Here is a 24,281-nt window from a genome sequence, read left to right on the forward strand (position 1 = left end):
TGTGTTTCCTTCTTCATCAATGAGGACAATGTGTACAGAAGATCTTGTGGATTTCACTGCAAAGGCGAGCTGAGAACTGTAACCAATCAGGAGAGAGCTTTCTCAAGAGCTCCAGAAATATTTGGGTTTTCATCTACTCACTATTTTGCTTTTGAAACCAGATTCCCAGCCCTTTGCCAGAGTTCCTGGCTCCAGTGTTAAAAGGTGCCCCTTTGTGCAAGCAGAAAAGTTACAGTTGATTAAGAGTCTGCAGCTACAGCTAAGACATCTCAGCCTCGGCCTTGGCCAGAGGGAGGACTGGCCCCAAAGATGGTCCGTGAGTGTGTGAGGAAGGCATTTATTTGGTGCAAGCTTTTGTCAGAGATGACTTCATTTAATTATGGTATAATTCTGCAAGCTGGTGTCCTTTTACAGATGGGGAAACTGAGGTTCAGAGAGGGTAGACGACCTGGCCAGGGCCGCATAGATAGGAAGTGACCCAGCCCTTCTGACATCCTAAGCCTGTTTCCATCAGTTAGTCTCCTTTCGGCTCAGTGGTGCTGCCTCCTGGCATCAGGCTTGAGATGAGCTGATTGCCGCAGGATGGGAAGGGACTGGGAATCGGGTGAAAGCCCCTCACACCCACTGCTGCCTTCCCGGGGACTGGGGCCGGTGGGTGGGGGTGGGGTGGGTAGGTATGAGTGGGGGTGGAGGCTGTGCCCCTGGAAAAGTGGAAGGGGCAACGGGCTCAGGGTGGGGCTCCTGTGGGGTGTATGTGTGTGGAGAGAGAGAGAGAGAGAGAGAGGGAGAATGATAGAACCAGGATAAATATGTAACTAGGTGTTTGCTTCCAAAATGAAAATAGCGTTATGATTTATTTCTGATTTTAAAAGCAAGGCATGCTGGTGGTAACAAATTTAGTCTGCACAGAAAGGAAGAGTAAAGGAAGTGAAACCAGCCTATAATTCCACAGACTAGAAAGAACCATGACCCGAAGCTAGGCTTTGAGTTCTGCATTCCAGGGCTTAGCTACCTTAAATTCACCTCAGTCTTGCCCGTTGGCGAGTTTCCATGGAGACCACCAAAAAACGGCTAATATGAATAACTCTGATTTTTGAATTTTGGACTCACTTAGGGGTAGCTGGGTTGATGTCACCTGATAATTCCTTTAGGGTTTATTTTCTCTAAGATGAATTTTAAAACTCGCAAAATATGGTTAGCTCATTAAAAGTCATGCTTTCAAAAACGAACCATATGAGAAAAATTTCGATATGATGTTTAGACAAAAGGGGACGTAAAATTGGGCATCCAACATGATCTGAGCCTGGATTAAGTTGTGTATCTAGGGGCACCTGAGTGGCTTAGTTAAGCGTCTGACTTCAGCTCAGGGCATGATCTCACCGTTCAAGGGTTCAACGCCCCCCCAGCAGGCTCCGGGGCTCTGTGCTGACAGCTCAGAGCCCCGGAGCCTGCTTCAGACTCTCTCTCTCTCCCTCTCTCTCTGCTCCTCCCCTGCTCACACTCTGTGCCTCTCTCTCAAAAATTAATAAGCATAAAAATGAAAAAAAAAAGACGTACATCTATATTCACAGAAAAAACAAAAGAATTTGCAGTTCTCTTAAAATGTTACCTCCTAAAATGTTATCAATGTGAATTATTTTAATTGTTTTCTTTATATTTTTCTGTATTCCTGAAGTTTAAAAAAATTTTTTTGAATGTTTATTTTTGAGAGAGAGAGAGAGAGAGAGAGAGAGCGAGCTCAAGCAGGGGAGGGGCAGAGAGAGAGGGAGGCAAAGAATCGGAAGCAGGCTCCAGGCTCTGAGCTGTCAGCATAGAGCCTGATGTGGGGGTGGAACTCTGGAGGTGGAACTCACGAGCTGTGAGATCAGGACCTGAGCCGAAGTCAGATGTTTAACTGACTGAGCCACCCAGGCGCCCCATGTATTACTTTAGTTTTTATAAGGGGCATGTTTTGCTTATACAGTCAAAGAATAATATGCTATTTTTAAAAAAGGATAGATGTTTGGGGACAAGATGTTTTTGAAATACACAGTGACTAGTATGTGCAGAGACAAAATAAAGCAGGGTATTAAGCAATTTCCTGTTGACCTTAATCAACATTCTAGCCTGGATGGATGTTGGAGAAAGAGGTGGGAGTAACTGGCTGAGGGAATGTTCATCTGAGTTTCTGAAATATTCATTTCCTGCAAATCCTCTCCTTGCAGCCATCTCCAATGGAAATGCCAGTTTCTGTCTGTAGGAGCCCTGAAAGCCCTCATTTAGAGTTAGGGTTCTGCTTTCCCAGGGAGACTGGTGGTTTTACCCCTGGACATCTGCCAGAAATCAAACAAAAGGGACAGGTAGGAGAAAATAGTCTGTAATTTCGGCTCTATGGATGTATGTCATGTACAGCTTGGTGTATGTTTCTGGTATGAAACTATCAAAAACTCCCACGATAGCGCCCACTGTTTGGGTCCACCAGCAGGGACACTGTGAGCCCAAAGATCCCTCCTGGGTGGAGCTAACAAGCTTCTCCAGCCTCCCATTGCTCTGTCCTTTCCAAATGAGTGGTAAAGACAACAATAAAAACCAAGAATCCTTAAATCTCAGGGGAGAGTGGAGAGGTGAAGGGAGGTCTGTTTTATGGCACACCTTCAGTAAAAAAGATTTACAGGTAAGTCATTTTCTCTTCTTTCTAGGTGTTATATTGAGAGGGTCCAGTAAACTAAACCCCAGAGAGAGCTTGGTATAAATAAAAAAATCCGACAACTGTCAAAACAAATAGCAACCAATCAGAAATACAACGTTGAGGGAAGCTCCAGTTCTCAAATAATTTAGAGAAGTGTTAGTCTGTTACAGCAAGAGTAAAGACTTAAAGGGACCTTGGGAGGCAATTTAGGATGTCTCCTGAATCTCAAACTTGGAGATTTGATTGAGAGAAATGGGTAATACAGGTCTAGTTTTATTTCTAAGGAATAATCAAAGCTCTAAGTATCAGTGAAGAATACAGTCTTTCATTCGTTCATCTGGCAGTCACCGAGTGCCTTCTCTGGACAGGCTGTGAACTGGGTGATGGAGAAGCAGAGTGGAAGGACACAGACCCATCCCCATGGACCCCAGAACATGGAGGGAGGAGCCATAGCTATCGTGCAGGGTGTTCTATACAGGGATAGAGGTAAATGCTGGCTGTTATTGTGGGAGAGAGAGGAGAAGCAACACTGTGTGGTGTGTGTGTGTGTGTGTGTGTGTGTGTGTGTGTGTGTGTGTGTGTGAGCTGATGATTGGCAGAACTGAATTTGAAAGACACAAAAAGTTAGGCAGGTAAAGGGAGCCGGGTGATAAGTATATAAGCCAAGAAAGATACAATAGTCATTTGTTCATTCATTCATTTGACACATATTGAGCTCCTACTGTGTTCCAGGCACTTTCCCAAGAACTGAGTGAACAAGACAGACAATGCCCTTGCCTTCAGAGTGCTTATAATCTAGGGACCAGGCAAAGAACTGCTTATAATCTAGGGACCAGAGTGCTTATAATCTAGGGACCAGGTAAGCAACAAATCCACAAAGAAGAGCCTTTCAAAGAGTAACGTGTTGTGAAAATATAAGAAAGTATAATGTGATCTGAGGGTGTGGTGGGCCTGAAGGTGGCCAAGGACCATCTCAGAGAGATTGCCTTCCATGCTGTGCCTTGAGTCATCAGTCCAAAGCTCCAGGGAAGAATATCCAAGGAGGCAGGAACAGCAAATGTAAGGGTTAGAACTTGGTGTCTTCAAGGATCAGAAGAAGGGCATGAATGAGGGGGACAGTGGAAGGGGAAGGGGGTATTGTGGTCAGAGAGGTAAGCAGGGGCCAGACCATGTAGTGCCTGTGGGCCCTTGTGAGGACTTTGAGAATTGTTTGTAAGGGGTGTGAGTGGGTAGGTAGACCAGTTGGTCAGCTATGGTGATAGACCCTGGTGGGAAGCCATGGTGGCCTGGGTGGAGGTCGTAGTTGTGAACTTGGTCAGAAGATGACAGTTTGGGATTATGTTCTGGAGGTAGAAGCAACAGTTTCTATGGAAGGATTAGAAAAGTGAGGGGAGAAGGAAAGAGGAATAAAGGATACCTTCTGGGATGCTTTTACCTGAGCAGTGGGTAGATGGTGGCCATTTATAGAGGTGGGGAAGAGGAAGTTTGTTTGTTTTGTTTGAGGGGGGGGGCAGCAGGCATGGCATAAACCCACGTTTATGGACAGGGATGAGAGATGACAGGAAGGGCAGGCAGAGGTCTTGAAGGATCCCATTGGCCCCATGAGAGCACCACATGAACACCAAAGCCTCAGGTAGTCAATGAAGACTTTTGCAACCGGGGCAGTGGGGAGGAGGGTGGGTTTAACACTGTCTGGTTTCATCGTTTGAAAGATGATGAGCTTCCAGTGTAGGTGTTTGCTTGGGGGGAGGTGGCAGGAAGCAGAGATTAGTCAAGATGCTGTCGTAATAGCGCAGGCAGAGCTGGCGGTAGGTGAAGTAAGGGGGGACGGAGAGAAGGGACAGGTTCTTGAGCTATTCAGCGCATAGAAGATGCGGGACACAGTGTCTCATTAGACGTGCGAGGTAGATTGTGAACATTCATTTTATGGGTTCCATGGAGTTCATGGATGGTTTCTGTTCACTGCAATGCAGCACAGAGCGTGGGGAGGGTTGAGGAGGTGAGGAGTTAAGTTATAGACTCGCAGATGTATGTTATAGTCAAGTTATAGACTCGCAGATGTGTGTTATAGTCAAGTTATAGACTCTCAGATGTCTGTTGCTTCCCTCATAGCCATTTGGCTCCTCCTTCTTCCCTGCCCCTCCTTCAGCACAGTCCTGTCCTTTAGGGGAAGCTGACCCAGCGCCCAGCTCCAGGGGTGGTCCCCCTGTGTAGGCAGGTAACTCACCCCCGGCCAATGAGTAGTATGAAAGTGGTCATGTGACTCACTTGGGCCAATGGGATGGGGGGACAGGTTTCGGAGGGCTTTTGGGAAAGCAGCTTCATTGCTTTTACCTGAGAGTGTCTGGAAGCAGCCCAGCCTGGTCGCCTGGATGTGCAGTCCCAAATCACTGCAGCTGTCTAGCCACCTCTCTGAGGATATTGAGACCCAGGCAGACAGGCTGGAGCTGCCCAGTTATGTGAGGAAGCTGTTTGCATGTCGTGCAGCCCGTTTGCATTTCCCTTACTGGCAGCTCGGAGCATCTGGACAGATACAAGGGCCAGTGGGACATCCGGTGGAGATTTCCAGCAGGCACGTGGGCATTCTGTGTGGGCCTGGAGCTCAGGGTAGAGTCTGAGGTGGAAAAAGAACTCTAGCTCGCACTCCTGAGGGTTGGTGTGAATAGGGTTGTTTTCCTATTCAAATAAGACTTAAAAAAAAAATTTTTTTTTTTTTTTAACGGGGAGAGAAGTGGAGTAGTGGAAGGAAAAACTTCCTTGAAGAGTGCTCCGCGGTGTGGTAGTGTAGGGGTGGCTTATGGAACCTCTTTAATTAAAAATCTGAAGGAGAGATGCTAATCATTAGAATGATTCAGACACTGTTCAAAGAGAAGCTGAATGACCTATTTTCTGAGATTTTTTTAAAAGTGGAAATTCATTTTGTGTTCGTTGCCCCAGACGACCTCTAAGAGATGGAGACTAGCCCAGAGGAAAGAAGATGGGAGCTTTGGGGTCTGGCACCCACAAAGGCCATGTCCAGATTTCACACTTAGGAGCTGAATTCTTTCTCTCCCTGAGCCTCTTTGTGAAGTGCAGAAAACCAGTCCCCTCCCTCCCCCAAGGTGGTCCTGTGAATTAAATTGGAAGCTCCTATAACGAGCTTGTACTGTGCCTGGAAAATAGTAGTGGGGCGGGGAAGGGGGAGAGGGAGGAGGGGGAGGTGCCCCTTCTTTCCATTCTCTCTCCATCTGTCTCCCATAAGGCTTTTTTAAAAAAGTATTCTATTATAACTTTTAAAAATGTTTATTTATTTTTGAGAGAGAGAGAGAGCGCCTGTATGAGCGGGGAGGGGCAGAGAGAGAGGGAGAAAGTATCCCAAGCATTCTCCAAGATGTCAGCACAGAGCCCGTCTTAGGGCTCAAACTCATGGGACCGTGAGATCATGACCTGAGCTGAAACCAAGAGTTGATCACTTAACCGACTGAGCCACCCAGGTGCCCCGCTCTCCTAAGGAGAGCTCCTTATTTCCAGCATCCTCCGCTGACGGACGTGGTTACCAGTGAGCTCTCCTTGTCAGATCTGACAGTTTGTTCACATCTTCCTCGACCAATCACTGGGCACTTGAACTGGCCCATCACTCTCCTTGAATTTCCTCACTTGCCTTTGGCATCCCCGACCCCGAGTTTGGTTCTCTTCCTGCCCCTGTGGCTACTCCTTTCTGTCCTTGTTGGCTCCTCATCATCTTCTAGATGCTAAGAGGTAGAGCGCCCTGGGACTCAATCCTCAAGCCCCCAACTCTAGCATCTCACCCCTCAAGTGGTCTCATCTCAGCCGAAGCAGAAAGCCCAACGCCCTTACCATGGGCCATCAGCCTCTGCCAATCTGCCCCTCCCAGTTTCCTCTGCTGCCTCCTACCATTGTCCCCCGGCTCACCAGAACTCCTTGCCGTTTCAGGAAAATGCCATGCACCCTCTCTGTTCAAGCCTCCTCACTTACTGTCCCCTCTGGCATGGCGTCTCCCTACCTTACTTGTCTCAGGTCCTTGTTCCAATGTCACTGTTTCAGAGAAACCCTCCCCAGCACCCTGGATAACCTACCGTCAGGCTTCATCCTCTCCCCTGAACCTGCTGTCACAGCGCTCAGCACTGCTTAATGCATTATATATTTATTCGTACATCTCCCCCATTAGAATGTCACCTCCTTGAGGTCAGAGATCTTGTTTTAGGCACAGAATCTCCAGCTTCTGAAATGGTGTGTGGCACAAAATGGGCTCTCAGTAAATCTTTGTTGAGTGAACGCGTTCACTGAGGATTATGGCTATAGCCATTACCAATGTCATTATTTTCCCCAACTTTAAGATTCTACTATATATGCGTGCAAAGAGGGAGGCGCCAGTTGACTTCCCGACATCCCTCTTGGTTTTCCAAGTCCAGTGGATGCTCTGTAAATGGCTTACATGGGAACAGATCCAAACAGAATTACTGACGCTCAGGGGCCTCAGATCACCGCACTGCTGGGCATCCTGTACTTCCTAAAAAGCCATCCTGAGTGATATGGTTAGAAAGCCACTTAGACATGTCTGTTTTGGAAGCAGTCGTCTGACCTATGGTGGGAACGTCAAATGAAACAGAAACATTCTGACGTTTTAAGAGCTTTAATTTACTCACGATAAAAGCCATGGCATCCGAATATGTCAAGTTTATAAGGCATAGACTTCAGAACAGGAATGTGCCTACCTAATGTGAGGGCATGTCAGCGAATTGATTGACTTGTTGAAGGAGGACACTGGGAGCATCTTTGGAAGACACAGAAGATGTATCTGGAAAATATATCTGAAAGTCGGTTTTAGGGTGAACCTGTCATGCTCGCTAGCAGTATGAAGTTAGGTTATAAGTGGAATCGAACAATTGCCAAGGTGATTCAGGCAGATGCATCTCAGAGGCCCCGAAGGACAGCACCCCCATGATCGTTGCCGATCAGTGGGGTGTAGTGGAGAAAGCATGGACTTTGGAGTGACACAGACCAGAGTATGTATCCTAGCTCTGCTGTGTGACATCAGGTAAGTTACTTAACATCTCTGGGCTCTGGTTTCTCCTGTCACGTGGCAAAGACTGCTATGAACCACCCCATCTGTTTTCCCGGGAGCCCAGCACTCAGCCCGACTGCATTTCTGAGCCTTCCTTGCAGCTGGGTATGATCGCGTGCCTGAGCTCTGGGCCGAGGAACGTGATGAATGCCATTTGTGTTGCTTCTGAGCGTAGCCCGTAAGAACCTCTCAAGGGCTCTCTGTCATGCTCTTTGCCCTTCTGGCCTGAGGCAGAGGAGCCTGGGAACTCCAGAAGCCATGTGCCAGGGATGGTGGAGCCACAAGACCAGGAGGCATAGGTCCCTGCATCAGTGCCTCTAGGAGAGCCGCCTGTTTGGGACTTTGAGTGACCGAGAAACCAGGTGTCAACGAGAAAGACAGTTCTGTTTCCTGCCCCTGGGATTTGGGGGTTCAGTTGTCCTCTCAGATACTACTTCCCTAATAAATGAGGAGAAACATTTTTGTTTTTGGAGACTTGAAATACGTCTTGTGTTTGAAGCTCCCAGAACACGTCTTGATGTGCAGCAAGGGATCGATACTGGTTCTTACGATCCTCTTGCCTAGTTAATCTATCGTGGCCATCCCACGTTGGCCCTCAGAGGGTTTTGTTGGCCCTTATGCGCGGTTTTGCTCTCTGCGGTTTCTGTGACCCGCTGTCGACCTCGGTCTGGATGCACACGGACGGCATGTCAGGTCAGTGATAGCCTAACGCTGTGTCACATGCCTGCGTCCTTCACCGCACTTCACCTCATCAAGTAGGCAATTTATCATCTCATATCATCACAAAAAGAAGGGCGACTACAGGACAATAAGATGTTTTGAGAGAGAGAGAGACCACATTCGTGTAACTTACTGTCCTATATATTGTAGATTGCTATGACTGTTCTATATTATTAGTCATTGCTGTTAATCTCTTATGGTGCCTAATTTATTTATTTACATTTAAAAAAGATTTTAATATATATATTTATTTATTGTGAGCAACCTCTGTGCCCAGCGTGGGGCTCGAGCTCACCACCCCAAGATCAAGAGTCTCACGCTCCACCGACTGAGCCAGCCGGGTGTCCCTTAGGTGCCTAATTTATAAGTTGAACTTTATCATAGGTATGTAGGGACAGGAAAAAACATAGTATATAGAGGGTTCGGTACTGTCTGCAGTTTCAGGCATCTACTGAGTGTCTCGGAACGTGTCCCCACAGGGAAGGGGGACTACATAGATCCTAAAATATCAGACCTCTGAAGGACAAGAATGGAGCGTCTCTAGGATCAGCCATTAGAATTCAGAGGAAGAAGTTCCCTTTGGTTGGGCTCGTTAGGGAAGACTTAACAAATCAGCACGTATCAGGAGAGATTGGTTACATGGGCCACCACAAATTGTGGTCGACTAAAAAATTTCTGTTTCATTTCAGACACATGAGATATTCAGTCTTTTAACACTTATCCGTTGCTAGCCATGTTAGCAAGGTAGGCTATTAGAAAAGTAACCTAGAATATGGAAAAGCTGTAAATTAGGACAAGGGTGTTCATTACTGGGACACTTAAAATGTCAAATGATCAGAAGCGACCCAGATGTGAAGTAGTGGGAAACGGCTGAGGCAGATCAGGGCTCCTCCTTTTGATGTACTCTGTCCCTGTGAAACTTCATCGTTTCTGCCTGCATAGGTGGCTACTCCATCTATGACTTTGGACCTGACTGCTCCCAACTCCACTCCCATATCTCTAGCTGCCCACAGGGTGTCTCCGTTTGGGTGTCTCCAAGACATCTCAGATTCAGTGTCTCCAGCCAAAGCTTAGGAGTCACACACTGTCCCCACCCCTCTGCCAGGCCCCTCCGCCGTCCGGCATCTCCTGCCTTGTCATCTTTGTGATGAAGAAGTTGTGAGAATCAGGATTCTAGACATCTCTTTTAAAGCCATCCTCTTCTCTTTATCTCTGCCACTGCCCCCCCGCCCCCGCCCGGACTGAGCTGTCATTTCTATGTGCCTGGACTGTGGCTCACCTGTCCTCTTGCAGGCAGCCTCAGCTCTTCTCCAGTCTTTTCCACCTCATCTCTGAGCATTCGCCCCAGCTATTTCCTCACCCTGAAACTCCTCAGTGGCTTCCCACTGCTTTTATTTTTTGGAGTTTATTTATTTATTTTGAGAGAGAGGGAAGGAGGTGGGGCAGAGAGACAGAGAATCCCAAGCAGGCTCCGCACTGTCAGTGCAGAGCCTGATGCAGGGCTCAAACTCAAGAACTGGGAGATCATGACCTGAGCTGAAAAAATCAAGAGTCAGTTGCTTAACTGACTGAGCCACCCAGGTGGCCCCCCACCCTCACCACTGCTTTTAGAACAAAGACCCAAATCCCTCACTTGGGCCGCCCGTACCTCCTTGTCTGAGCCTTGCCTGTCTCTCCGCCTTCTTGTCCTGCTGTTCCTCTCAATTCCTTCCCCACAATCCAGCCACGGGCCATTGCTCAGCTCTTCTCTCTGCTCCGAATACACTGTCCAAACCCACTCCCCCGCCTCCGAACACACAATTGCCAGGCTTGCCTTTGGTATATCCTCCAGATGCCCTGGACCCATCACCTCAAGGTAGCTGTCCATGGTTCTGCATCTAGGTCAGGTTCCTCTCGGACCTGCTTTGTAGCTTACACACAGCCCGGGCCAAGGAAAAGATGGCTCAGGGGCCTTCTGGATGGTGAGAAGCCAGGTGTTAAAAAACATTTGTCACTGATGATGCAGCGTGGGTATCTCCCTTTCTACAACTGAGTGTGAGACCATGGAACGTAGTTCTGATACCGAGTTTGAACCAGGGCTAGTCATTTCGTGCCAAAAATATTTACCACGTGCTGGACACTGTGCTGTTTCCTCTGCTCCCCGGGAGCTTGCCATTTGTTGAACACATTTCAGAAATCTGGGTATCAGGAGAGCAAATCTGTCTTCAGGGAACTCCCGCAAACGTGTTTTATTTCCTTGAGTAAGACATTTCATTTTCTGGGTCTCACTTTTAATAACAGTCCTTGCTGACTGCCCCGTGGTGACGGGGGCTGGCGTTCATGCTGCTAACATACTTGGACACCTTCAGGCCTTGGGTGTGATGCAGAGGAGAAGTCGGGCTTTGAATCTGAGCAGTTGAAAGTGTGACTTTCCCAAGACCCTTCCTTCATCCCTGCCGCCCACCCCCCCCCCCCTCCAGAGGACCTGTGCTATTCAACCAGAGAGCAGAGCAGGTCCTGGCTGGCAAGGACCCAGGGATTAATGTCCAGGGCGTTAACATCATAATTGGCCCGGCTTTGAAGGCGGCAACATCTGCTGTGTGAGGCCCTGATGCCAGAGCCCACGTGGCACCTCCCGGCTGGCCAGGACCCCCTGTCTTGGGAGGTTGGGAGGCAGCCGGGGTGGCCTGACGGCTGTACTTAGCACACGCTCCATGGTTACTGTCAGGTGTTGAAAAGCTCTCATTAGGGCCAAGGAATTGACTTGTGTCCAGGGCTTCTCAGGAAGGCAATGGGGACCCACGGGAAAGGCTTTGTGCTGGGAGGCGCCCAGGGACTGGTAATTGAGTTACTGGTAAAGTACTGAGGCACCGTGGCCATGATAAGTATTAGTGGCGTGAGGCTGGCAGACTGTTGCAAGGCTATTCTGCACTTTTCCTTTGGCATGGAATACTTGGAGATTAATTCTTTCTTGAAAAATGTTTACTGGGGCAGTAGAGCCCGGTATTCAGGAGGGCAGTGGGGAAGTCAGATCACCAGTATCTGGAGGTGGCAAAGGGAGAAGATCACCATGCCCCACACCGTGGCATGCATTGTCTCAGCAACAACATTCCTGGGACGCCTCGTTTTCCGTATGAGGAAACTGAGGCTCCAGCAGATTGGATGGCCTGAAGACACAGTCATAAAAGATACATTATGGATTAGAATCTTATCTGTTTTCAGGCCCCCACTGCCCTGACTACATCATGGGTGCATTTATGGACACGGCCCAGTTAGGTCCATATAGTTTCCTTTGCTCAGTTTCCTGCTTCCAAAAGAGCTCTCAAATGCATCCACTTCCTAACACTTCTGGCCCAAGCAGCTCTTATCTGCATGACTGCAGCCTCCTAACCAGCTTCTCTGCTCCTCCTCTGCTCCCCTTTGCCTACCGAGTGGGAACAGATCTCAGGATGTCACTTGCATGCTTCCCATCCCTCGAAGGGTTGCCATTGCCATGAGGCTGGATTCCAAAATACTTAACAAGGCCTGAAAGGCCTCCCCACCCCCACCCCGCCCCATGTCTCCTTCCATCTCTGGACCCTTGGCTCTACCCACATAGTCTTCCTGTACTTTCTGGAAGGCTCTAGGCACTTAATCCTGCCTTTGGGCCCTCACATATGCCACTCATTCTGCCCGAAACTCTTCCCCGACTTTTTCCTGGGTGACTTCTAGTCACCCTTGGACGTTTCTTCCTCAGAGGACGTTCCTGTCTCCCAAAGCCCTCTCCTTAGTGTCCCCACTCTCCCTTCTTCACTTGTTAATTATTTGCAAACATTTTTTTCTTCTGTGACTTTGCTGGCTGCTTGCTTTGGTCTTGGTCTTTTCTCTCCCTCTGTTTTATGAGCTCCTGGAGGTTAGGGACCAGGATGGCTCTGTTCCGACAATCTCCCTGCATCAAGCACATTGCCCGGCACTCAGTGCATTTCCAATAAACACATTTTGTATTTGTTGAATGAATAAATGGTTCTCAAAAACTGTTGGCATTGTCTCTGACAATGTAAGTGCATGTGGCATATTTATATCAGCCAGTTCATTCTAAGGCAGTTTTCATCCATTTATTCATCCATGTGTCATTTCCATCAATATTTACTTAGTACCAACTGGATGCTGGGGATGCAAAACTGAACAAGAAAAGTTGCCAGCCCTCTAGTAACTTAGTAACTTGGGGGTGGGGCGGGGCGGTGGAGACAGAGCCTGAGCTGAGTCAGGTGTGGGTGACTGGTCCTCCAGTTACTCAGTGTGTGACCTTGGGCAAGTCACTTGTCACTTCACTTCTCTGAGCTCTGTGCGGGCGGCTCCTCTGTAAAATGGAGATAAGCAGACACATCTCGCAGGGCTATTCTCTTGCGAACACGAATGAGCTAAAGTGCGTAAAAGCAGAGCTCAATAAAGAGAAGATGTTATTTTTATTTTTATTAGCTGGGTGGGGCATAAAGGGGGAGCCAGGTTATCTACCTGGTGGGGGGGGAGGGGAATTAGAGAGGCTCTAATACATGATGAAGTGCCTTTGAGGCAGGGTGGGTAGAGGTGGGGGCTTGTTGTGTGACAACAGAGGGACTTTTGGGGGGGATCTGGATTGCGGTGTTTTGAAAATGAGCATCTCCTCATGTCTCTCTCCCGGGGGTGGGGGGGTGGGGCGCACACCACCTTCCCTTCTTCTGAGAATAGTTCAGTTTGTCTTTGGAAAGCCCGAATGCACCACGCCTCCCCCACTCTCGTCCCTGTTCCCATGCTGTCCCCTTTCCCCCCCCACCCCAACCCAGCTGCCAAACCTATACCTCTGTTTCCCCTTTCCTCTCAAAACTCGGAAGAAAGGAGGATTGGAAGCGTCTCTGTCTTCCATCCAATGAAATTAGGAGTTGGCAGCTGTGGTTCTATTGATCACTACTCTCCCCTCCCAACCTCCTGGAGACTTGTACCCAGGATGGACAAGGCAGAGATACGAGACTTAGCAACGACTTGGAGATGGATGGGGACCCGGAGGCCACCTCATGTGGCCTCCATCCTGGCAGTGCCCTTGAGGAGGGGCCTTGGTGGACACTCTCTCCAATGTGCCCCAAGGTCATGTCAGTGGGGGCCAGTTTCAACGTGTATCAGTGGTGTGAACTTCAGTCTCTAAGTCCACAATTCAGTAGAAAAACACTGCAAAGTAAACATCTCTTCAAGGAAGAAGTGGCAGGATATTGAAGGGTTGGGGCTCTGGGAACCTCACCGCCGGGATCTACATTCCAGCTCTGTCATCTTGGACTGATGAATACAGCTCAGCCTCAGTTTCCCGATCTGTAAAATGGGAATGATAATGGTACTTCCTTCCTTCCTGGGAGCTATTATGGGGATCGCTGCAATAACAAGGGGGGAGCCCTTAGAACACTGCCACGTCCAGAGTGCTAACATGATACGTGTTGACCGTTATGATTAAGACTTGGTGGAACCCCGCCGAAGCAAGGGCTGGAGTGAGATGACAAGGGCCCAGAAAAATCTCCAACCTCCCTAAATCCCTCTTTCTGCTCTCTGAGGACTCAAATGCCTTCGCCAGGGAGCAGTACCTTTCACTGCGTGGCAACAGAGAAGCTTGTGGCAGAGTAAAGAGAGCCAGGCCTCTGCAATGGGCAGACTGTGGGACTCTCAGCAATCACCCGGCCATGGGTAATTACCTACCCTCGCTGTACTTCTGTTTCCTCACTTGCCGGACCGGGACCCCCGTCTCCACAAGAGAGGGTAGGACCTGACATCTCAGCATCACGCCCCCTGGTTCGCTCTTGTCCAGGCCACCTCAGTGACTGGTTACTGCTGCTGTCTCCTGACGGGCCTCTGTCTCCCTGTTTGTCCCCATATAGGCACCATATAGCTTTCCCCATATAGTTTGTCCCCATATAGCTTTCAGAAGCTTGCTCTGAAAACCCAGGTCAACGAACTTCCAATGTCGCTGCTTTCCTTAGACCCTCCAGTGGCTTCCAATATCCCCGAGTGGGTAACTCTCATCCTGGCCTACAAAGCATGTCTCTCCCATTCACTCGGCTCCCTCACATGTGCCTCCTGCTGGGAACACCCCAGGGCCTTTGCTCATGCTGTTCCTGGGCCCTCAACCTGGAATGTGTTTCCCCCAGATAGCAGCATAGCTCATTCATTCTGCCCAACTGTCCCCTCCTCTGAGAGTCCCCGCGCGGCCACCCTATCTCTCACGGCATTTCCTTTTGGGCGCTCCCTGTCCCCTTCCCCTGCTGGATATTTCTGCACAGCACTTATCAGGGCTTGACAAACGTTTATGTATTTGTTAGTCTATTGCTTTTTTTTCTTCTCATCAGGCTGCAGAGCCCAGAGAGGGGAGGATCCGACTCTTTGATCTCTGCTGGATCTCCGGCACCCGGCACAGTGCCTGGCTGGGTGTAGATAGTAGTTTTTGAATGAACAAGTGCAGAGTGTGTCCAGGGATTAACGTTGTGAAAATGGGCCTGGTCCATTGTAGGTGTTTGATAAAGGTGAGTTTTTTTAATCCCTTCATTATCAAGCTAGAAAGAACACTGAAAAAGCAAATACCCTTGGGAGGGGCAACACGTTGATTTCAATTCACCCGGGATTCCTGCAGAGGGGAGGACTAAGCTGGGGGGTGGGGAGGAAGGCAGGCTGAGGGCCCCAGCCACTCTTCCCTTGCTAAGCAGTTTTGCCTCTGGCCAGCTTTGTTTATGCCTGTGTAGGATGATTCTCCAGGCAATTGAATTGAATTACCCTTTTCATTCTAATAATCTGAACAGAATTCAGATGTGGTATTTGATGATGTCTTGTCTATTGAACGACCGCAGGACTGCCTGGCACGTTGCAGCAAACGACCATCAACTTGAGGGCCGCCATGCCTCCACCAAAGTGCCAATATTTCCGTGGAAAATCCCGGTCATTTACAGTTTATGTCTCAAAAATGAATTTTTATTTCATTGGCTTAATCTTTAGAGTTATCAGAAACGTGTGTTTATTCCCAGGGAGACTTCAAATGCAGGATTCTTGTAACAAGACCAGAGCTGGAAGATTTCCTGAAGTGGGGGAAAGAAAAGCGCTCCCTGCCTGGCTAGAATTGCTGTGTGTATGATGCCCTGCAGAGAGAGAGAAGAGAGCAGGCTGGATGCCGTCCAAAAATCAGAAGGGAAGCTGATTCCTACTTGGGAGGGTGTTAAAATCTTAAGAGCAAGGCCAACAGACCGAGGGGAGAAAGTGAAGGAGAGAGAGAAATGTGTGAGCATCTTTTCCATTTTTTTTTTTTTTTCTGTTTTCTTACAGCCAAATGCCTGGAAACCTGCGGCATCCGGCAATTTCCTGGCCGCAGCGTATAGTAAGCACTCAGGAAATGTAAGTTAAATTGGAGTTGAATTTGGCTGATGAGGGTTTGGAGGCAGTGTGAGCTGCTGTGATCTGATTCGACCAAGTCTCTCCCCGCACTCCCATCCCCCTGGTGCATTCATATTGTCTAATAATCTGTCACAAATAGCAACAGCACTGAAGCCTTTCACTGTGTCACAGGGAAGGATCCAGCCCTTCCCAGGGGATCTCCCCCGGCACAGGAGCCGGCCCAGCTCTGCCCACACACTGGGTCTCTGAGTCAGAAGGGCATGTTTTCGCAACTAATTTTACTACTCTTGTTTCTATCCCATTGGTCAAACCCTGCTAGCTTTTTTTGGGAAGGGGTCTGCACCAGCTGAGATCCCAAGATTAGTTATATTGATAAGGAGAAATCTCTCTGACCAGCCTCCCATCCCGCTTCCTCATTTTCTGCCCTTAGACAACTCGAGAAAGATAGACTGCACTGTAAACAGCATCATCACTGAAACATTTCCTGGCAAGAGCTCTTGGAATCATAGATAATTAGTGAACTTGTAGCAGCCAGCTAACTCAGCGCCGATGCAAAGCTACTCGGTTAGTCACCGTAGTATCTCCAAGTAAAGGGATTACTCCAAGCATCAGTTATGGACAGATGCGACTGACTTGTACTGTCCCAGTCTTTTGTGGGTATAGCAACAAACAAACCAGACCAAACTCTTTGCTCACTTGTGACTTATATTCTAACGATCCACATTTGTCTATCTATCTTATGCAGTGACCTGAAATGACACAGACAATAAAATTACAAAAAGAAAAAAATATCAGGATCAAATAATATGTCAATGAGAAGGGAAGGTCAGCATCAGAGGAGAAGAAATACCACTAGGCAATTCATAGGGTCCTATCGAGCTGCTAATGCCAAGTGGGAGCTTTGGTCTGAAGCTCCCTGACGACCAAGGTAGAGAGGGAAAGTATATGCATCACACGAGTCTCATTTGTTCAGAAAGGGATATCGGTACTTTCCCTATTTCTTCTTATAATAAAATCCATTATCTAATCATATGACCTTATTTAAGCCTTAGAACGATCCTTTGACTCAACTATCATTCATCTTAACCCCATTGTACAGATGGAAAAAACTGGGACTTAAAAAGCTGTGTACCTTTCGCAAGGTCTTATCTGGGAAGTGGCAGAGGTGAGGTGAATTTTCAGGCAGTCTAACTTCAGAACCAGTGCCCTTAACCACGTACGGTTGGCCCTTGAACCACGCAGTCAAAAATCTGAGTATACCTTTTGACTCCCCCGAAACTTAACGACTAATAGTCTGTTGAGTGGAAGCCTCACTGATAACATAAACAGTTGATTAACACAGTTTGTATGTCATATGTATTATATACTGTATTCCTAGAAGAGGAATATGTTAGAGAAATGAAAATGTTAAAGAAAAGAAAATGTTAAGAAAATCCTAAGGAAGAGAAAATACACTTACAATGCTGTACTGTGTAAGTGTGTATACATACATGTACTGTGTGTGTGTGTGTGTGTGTGTACGTAAGTGGACCCACACAGTTCAAACCTGTGTTATTCAGGGTCGACCACTTCACTGTCTCTCCCTCAGGGCAAACTGAAAAAGTACATGAATGGCCCTTGAGCAAAAGCCTAATTGCCCTGGGAGATGGTCTCCTGCCAGAGATCTGGGAGGAAAAAAAGAGAGAGGCACATCCGTGTGAAGTGGGAAAATAACAGTGGGTATGAAATTTATCAGCTTCTAGGCCCAAGACATCCCAAGAATGGGAAAACCAGAGCTGTTAGGTCCCAGGTTCGGGACGGCCCGGGCTAAACTAACCTGATAATCTTGTACCCATTTCCTGTTGTCATAAAGGCAGAAATAAGTGAAAAGCAATCCCCGCTAGGTTGGCTCTGCCTGTTCTCAGGCTCCAGCCTTGCGAGAGAGCCTCAGTAGGTCTGAAAGAGGGGCTGTAGTGCTGGGGTAAGCAGTTGGGGGCGCTCTCCAAGGTGCTGAAGCAAGAGGCTCTTCCTTTTCTTTCCAGATTGGCTGCTTGCCTTCTGAGTCACTACTCCTGGTAACCACAGGAGTGGAAAAAACAAACAAACAAACAAACAAACAAACAAAAATCAACCCTTCCTCAAAATAGGAGACAAACTACATGACCAAGTTGAGGAAATGTGCCAATTTGTAAACGTTCAAGTTTATTTACAGGCGATGCCTATGTAGAGGTAGCATAGGGTAAAGGTACAGCATGCGTTCTGGAACCAGACTGCATTGGCTCAGCAACTCACTAGCTGAGGGACGTGGGGCCAATTTGTTAAACCTTCTATGCCTCACTTCCTCACCTGTAAAATGGTGGTAGTACTAATAATAATAATACCCCAGGAAGATTTGCTGTGAGGACCAAATAAGTTATAAGTCACTAAGCATTGTAAAAAGTGCCTGGAAAATAATAAGATCGATATGTGTGTTTGTTAAGAAACATCTCTTACAGCAAAATTGCTTGGTAATGGGGTCATTTCTGGGATGATGAACCCAGCAGAGTCACTTCATGCCGTTGGGTGAATCCAGCCTTAGGGGATGCGGTGATGGCAGATGACATAGAAAATGGTATCTTGCTCTCATCCCTCTCTATCACATTTACATGAAACACGAAAGGCCTGTGCACCAGATGCAACTGCCTCTTGCATCTTGGACTTCTGAGTCCAATGATTTTCTAAAATGTTGAATTCTGTTTGCTCTACAGTTTTTAAACAACAGCTGTTCATCCACCCCAGAGGTGGCAGTGAGTCTGTGTTGGGGGATGTTCAGCGCGTACCCACCTCCCTCGGCTCCTCACGGGGTTGTTAGGGGGTCTAATTAATTACTGTTTGTAGAACATTGAGAAATTCTCTAGTGAAAGTTGCTATAGAAATGCAAGTTGCTGTATTATGATTACATGTACTTGTAATTGTTTGCAAAGTTTACTTATTGGGCAGGGAGAGAGGGAGAATATAGGGTTTTTTTTTCCTTGATGATAGTAGATAATGCTTTGTAAATTGGCATTTATGGATGTCAAATCACTTTATGGAGATGTATCTTCAGAGCTACAGGAATCTCATAATGGGAAATGTACATTGAGGATTTCTTCTTTTGCTTTTGTGCCTCTCTCTCTTGTAACTCCTTATTTCCACAGTGAAACTAATGTGAAAAGAAAGAAACATTGTAAGAAGCAATCATGTGTATCCAAACTTAAAAAACCCCAGTACATATTTCTATACAAAATTTCCTACATAGAGCCAGGTGAGTTTTTTTTTTTTTTTTTTGCCTAGAACACTCCTCCCATTAATTTATGCTAAAGGTTGAGCAACATTAGGTTGAAATAAAATTTTGAAGGAGAAACGAAGAAAGTTAGGGATACATGTAAACTCCAACAATTAAAATTTTGTGTTGGGCGCCTCTAAGTCTTGGCTTGGCTTTATTTTGTTACATTGTGTGAAATGACTAATAGCAAGCTCACATCTGAGAAATGTCTTTCCATGGTTATACATGCACTTGTTTTTTCTTTATTATCTACTTTCCCCGAGTTTATAGGGAAATACCTATTTTATGGGTATGATTGACCACTATATGAAACCTACCCACCTTCCTCTAATGTATCTGTTTCCTAACTCAGGTGTGAGATTAGTGATACCAATCTTGACGTACTAAAAAGAAAAAGCTGACTGGAATTAAAAGTTAGCATTATATAGAGGCAGCGCCCAAGACCTTGTTTGCGAGCTGTTTACATGGTGATGAAATCTGCATCAGATAAGAATGCTATCAATGCTGCCATTAGCGACTCCTCAGCCAAGTTTTATCTATAGCCTCACAAAAATTGATTTGCAATCAGTTATATTTGTTTTTTAAAATCCCATAAAATCTAAGAAGCCTATTTTAGTCTGTAAAATGGAGCAAATAATTGCCTCTTTTACATGAATAAAGTGTAAAATCCATACCTGGACTAATGGCCATTTTCTTATTCCTCAGAAGGCCCTTTGATCTCCAGCCACACCATACACCCCGTGGATGTTCTACTTTTCTGCTCGTTTGCGAATTTCTAAACTGAGTTTGGAATTCTCATCGACAATCCCTGCCATGTTCTGCTACCTTGCCAGCTGCAGACACTGACTTTCTCTGCTCCAGGGTCCCCTAGTATCTTGTAGGTGATGAGATTTCTCACACACTAATCCATAAAGAAAAGAATGAATGAATGACCTGGGGCTTACTTCTTGAGGGCAGGGACTCTAATTTTATATTTGCTCGTAGCCCTTGGTATGGTGGGCTGATGGCAGGGGGCAGATAATGACACTACTTATCCAAACCGTCCCGTGCACGTCCGCTCACGATGGCTTTTGTTCCTAGAGGATTAGCCATGTTGCAAATGATCAATAAGTCAAATAATCCTGGCAGATCTTCATTTAAAATTCTTAGAGATGCCATCACTTACTTAACTGCATTCAGTCCTATTGATTTACCTCTCACATCCTTCTACTTTTCTCCCTCCCTACTGACCATCCTAGCCTGGGCCACCACCGTCTCTCACCTGCACAGCTGCGGTGGCCCCCTCAGGTCTGCCCGCAGTCATTCTTGCTCCTTCTTACCTCTTCATCTTCATTGTAGCAGAGGGGTCATTTAAAATGCAAGTCTTATCATCTTGATTATGGGATCCTTAAGACCCTTCAGTGGCTCTCATTGCTTTAAGGAATGAAATAACCATCTGCCTTTGTCTCTCCCTCCACAAGTCTTGCTTCACTGTCTTTAGCCTTCCTGGTTCTTAATTATCTCAATTTGTCCCCCCACCCCCACCCTGCCTCAGGACCCTTGCACATGCAGTTGCCATTGCCTGGAATACTCTTTTCTTCCTCACTTTTCACCTGATTACCATGTCATCCCTTAAAGCCCAGCTTCCCCGGGCTAGCTAAAGTTTTGCTTACACACTCTTTCTAACTCCCAGGCCTTTTACCTTCCTCCCAACATAGTTTGTAGGGGTGTGTGCGTGGGGGTGTATGTCTAAGCTCCATGGGAGCAAGAGCTGGGTCTGCTGTTTGCTCCCCACTCTATTCCCAGAGCTTAGAATCCCCTGGGACAACATAAGGATTTAGAAAAAAAAATGTTGAATGAATGAGTAACTCTAGAATAAATTTAAGATCTTTGTCTAATAAAGTAGGAGTCAAGGAAGAAATTTATACGCTCAAATGTCTGCTTCCCAGCTGCTGGGAAGGTGTGCATCACCCAGCTCTACTCTCGGCGAATCCTTGGTATCAACCTCAGAAATGATGCGATATTTTTCCCAGTATAAGTTCAGCCCTTTATAAAATAATTCCAGCACACCGTGGCAGGTGTCCAAGAGGTCCATAATTGAATGCAAATAATTTAAAAAGAGCACATGATTTCCAAATTAAGCAACAGAAAAAACAGTACCGTACAATTGTACAGTGATGATTCTGTATCGGTGAAATAAATAGCCCAGAAACCATCTATGTGGAAATGTCCTAGGGCCCAGCGCTCTTGGGAATGTGAAACAAGCATCCTCCCTCACTAGGTTCCCGCTGGCGTCTCTGGTTTGTCTTGCCGTCCACCCCTCACACCTTCTGTCCAACACAACCTTGCTCAGAGCGCCCCCCGCAAGTCCATGCCGGGAACGTGGTTCCTTCTGCTCAAACTGCCTCCCTTTCCCATCACCTTCTTTGCGTTTCCATTTCTGGGATCCCGGGGCAAACATCCATTCATCACTTCCCTGTCCAACTAACCCCTTATCCAACAACATTTCCTTATCCAGTTGAAATTTTAATGTTTCCTTCGTTGTCTGGGTAAATGGCCCGTCCACACCGTCCATCAGCTCATGGCAGAATCCAGGGGATTGTCCTTGCTCCTTTCTCCTCCCTTCAATCCCAGGCACATCCCATCCATCAGCAAGTCCTGACGCAAGTCTGGTCCTTTCCTCCTACCACATCCTCCTGATCTTAACCACCATTTTCCCTGCAAAGATTTCCCAATGGGCCCTCTCTCCTTTGCTTGCTTCATTTCAGCCACACTGGCCTCCTGCTGTTCCTCAACACAGCGGGCACACTCCTGCCTCAGGACCTTTGCACTAGCTGTTTCCTCTACCAAAAACACCTTCCCTAGATAGTTATTATTTATGTATTTATTATTTCCTAGATATTATTTGGTCTCTCGTCTCCTTCAGGTAGTTTTTCAAACATTCCTTCCCACTAAGACCTTCCCTGTCTATTCTATGAAATATTGCAAATTCCCTTCCCCAGAAACACTCTAGCCCATGTCCCCAGTGTACTTTTCTCCTTAGAACTTGTCTCTGCAATGTGTAGGGCTCGCTTCATGGGTGTCCACCCTGTGCTTAGAAGGAGTCTGTGCTTGGCTTAGTGCTCCGTGTTGCCGACTCTGATTCCATTAGTATCTTTCTAATTTTTTAAATTAAGTAGGCTTCATGTCCTGCATGGACCCCCAGCATGGGACTTGAGCTCACCACCCTCAGATCCAGCCCTGAGCTGAGATGATGAGTCGGACGCTTAACCAACTGAGCCACCAGGCACCCCAAGATATCTATTTTTAAACAAGGGACCCTGCAAGTTCATTTTGACCTTGGTCCCACAAATTATGTAGCTGGTCTTAGCAACATGCTATATCTTTGACTTCTTTTGTTGCATCAATCCCCACTGGGGACTGAGCCACAAGGGCAGGGGTCCTCACCCCTTTTGTCCATCACTGTAACCTTAGACCTAGAACAGAGCTATGTATAGGACAGATGCTCAAGAAATATTTGTGGGACGCCTGGGTGGCTCGGTCGGTTGAGCGTCCGACTTCGGCTCAGGTCATGATCTCACAGTTCATGGGTTCAAGCCCCCTGTCGGGCTCTGTGCTGACAGCTCAGAGCCTGGAGCCTGTTTCGGATTCTGTGTCTTCCTCTCTCTCTGCCCCTCCCCTGCTCGTGCTTTGTCTCTCTCTCCTTCAGAAAGAAATAAAAAGAACATTAAAAAAAGAGAGAAATATTTGTGAGTAAATGAGTCCTGGTTACACCAGCCAGAAATCAAGGGAGTCACCCTTGACACTTACCAACTTCCTTGGACTCCCACGTGCAAGTTCCATCCGTTTTGTTCCTTAAATATATTTTAGATCTGTCTACTCCTCTCCATTTTCTCAGTACCACCCTCAGCCAAACTACCTGGGTGCTTCCTTGTAATGTGCTTCTTAACTGGTCTCCATCGTCCCCATATGTCCCCTCCAACCACTCCCCATAGTTGCTACCTTCTACCCGTAGAGCCCAGGATAAAGGTCAAAGTCCCTGGCATGACCTCAAGGGCCTGCTCAAGCTCGCCCTGTCTGCCTCTTCTGCCATATCCTGCCCTCCGTCTTGGCAATGCAGCCTCTTGGGCCTCCTTTTGGCCCTGCAAATACACTGTTGTTTGCATGCAAACCCTTCTGTCCCCTGTTTCCAGAACACCTTTCACTCCCTCTAGCTCTTGCTCACTCTCATCCCTTTCCTGAACCCCTGAGTTAAATCTCCCCATTATTCGCTACCACAGAGGCACCCTCCACACACTCCTTCTCTGTAAGTCTTACGATAGCAGCAACTGGACAATGATTGGTGTGCTTTCTTTTCTTTTCTTTTCTTTTCTAGAGAGCGTGAGCATGGGAGAGGAGCAAAGGGAGGGAGAGAGAATCTCAAGCAAGCCCTGTGCTCAGCGTGGAGCCCAATTCGGGGCTCCATTCATGACCCTGAGATCCTGACCTGAGCCAATATCAAGAGTTGGAAGCTCAACCAACTGAACCACCCAGGCGCCCGGATGTGTTTTCTTGATTGTTTTTTTTTTTTCTCTCTCTCTCTCTTTTTAAAATTTATTGTCAAGTTGGCTAACATACTGTGTAGTGTGCTCTTGGTTTTGGGGGTAGATTCCCATGATCCATTGCTTACGTACAACACCCAGTCCTCGTCCCAGCAAGTGCCTTCCTCAATGCCCATCACCCATTTCCCCCTCTCCCCTCCTTCGACCACAGGATTGTAGGGTTACAAGGGCAGGGACTGCACCTCTGAGGTCTCTGCCCAGCGGGTAGTCAGCAAGCACACGACAGGTGCTCAGTAATGCTGCTCAAGTGAGTGAATGTGGGGAAGATGCCCTGCTGAGCAATTAATTTAGGTCGGGTCTTCAATGGCTAGTTAACTTTCACTCGAGTCCTGAGGAGGCAGACAAGCCTCAGGCCATGTTCCTGGCGTTAAGTTAAGCAAGCGGTAGGGCCAGGAGGCAAAGTTGCCCCCTTGCAGGGCAGGGGGGCTGGGCTGTCTGCAGAAATCTTTTGTTATGCAAACACAAAGTTGGTCCCCATGGTATTTCTTTCCTTTTTTTTTTTTCTTTTCTTTTAAAAATGTGGATGAGTTGCTAACATGGATAAATTGGGAGGTTTCACATGAAAAACTGAATATTTGGCTTCTTTTGAAAAGTTGAAAGACCCAGCCT

The 24,281-nt window shown here is 47.2% G+C and overlaps 1 protein-coding gene and 1 long non-coding RNA gene across 3 annotated transcripts in view; one reads left to right on the top strand and one right to left on the bottom strand.

Annotated features, from left to right (window-relative positions):
• LOC122225080 overlaps positions 1 to 14,902 on the top strand; it is an 87,431-nt gene extending 72,529 nt beyond the window's left edge. The window contains exons 3-4 of the long non-coding RNA XR_006205112.1: positions 13,988 to 14,117; positions 14,777 to 14,902. This is a non-coding gene — a long non-coding RNA (uncharacterized LOC122225080). The remainder of the gene's footprint in view (positions 1 to 13,987; positions 14,118 to 14,776) is intronic.
• Positions 1 to 24,281, bottom strand: part of CACNG2 (calcium voltage-gated channel auxiliary subunit gamma 2) — a 108,012-nt gene that overhangs the window by 43,310 nt on the left and 40,421 nt on the right. The gene's annotated exons all lie outside the window — the stretch shown is intronic.

This window comes from Panthera leo, chromosome B4 (assembly GCF_018350215.1).
Source record: "Panthera leo isolate Ple1 chromosome B4, P.leo_Ple1_pat1.1, whole genome shotgun sequence".
In the NCBI taxonomy this organism is placed as follows: Eukaryota; Metazoa; Chordata; class Mammalia; order Carnivora; family Felidae; genus Panthera; species Panthera leo.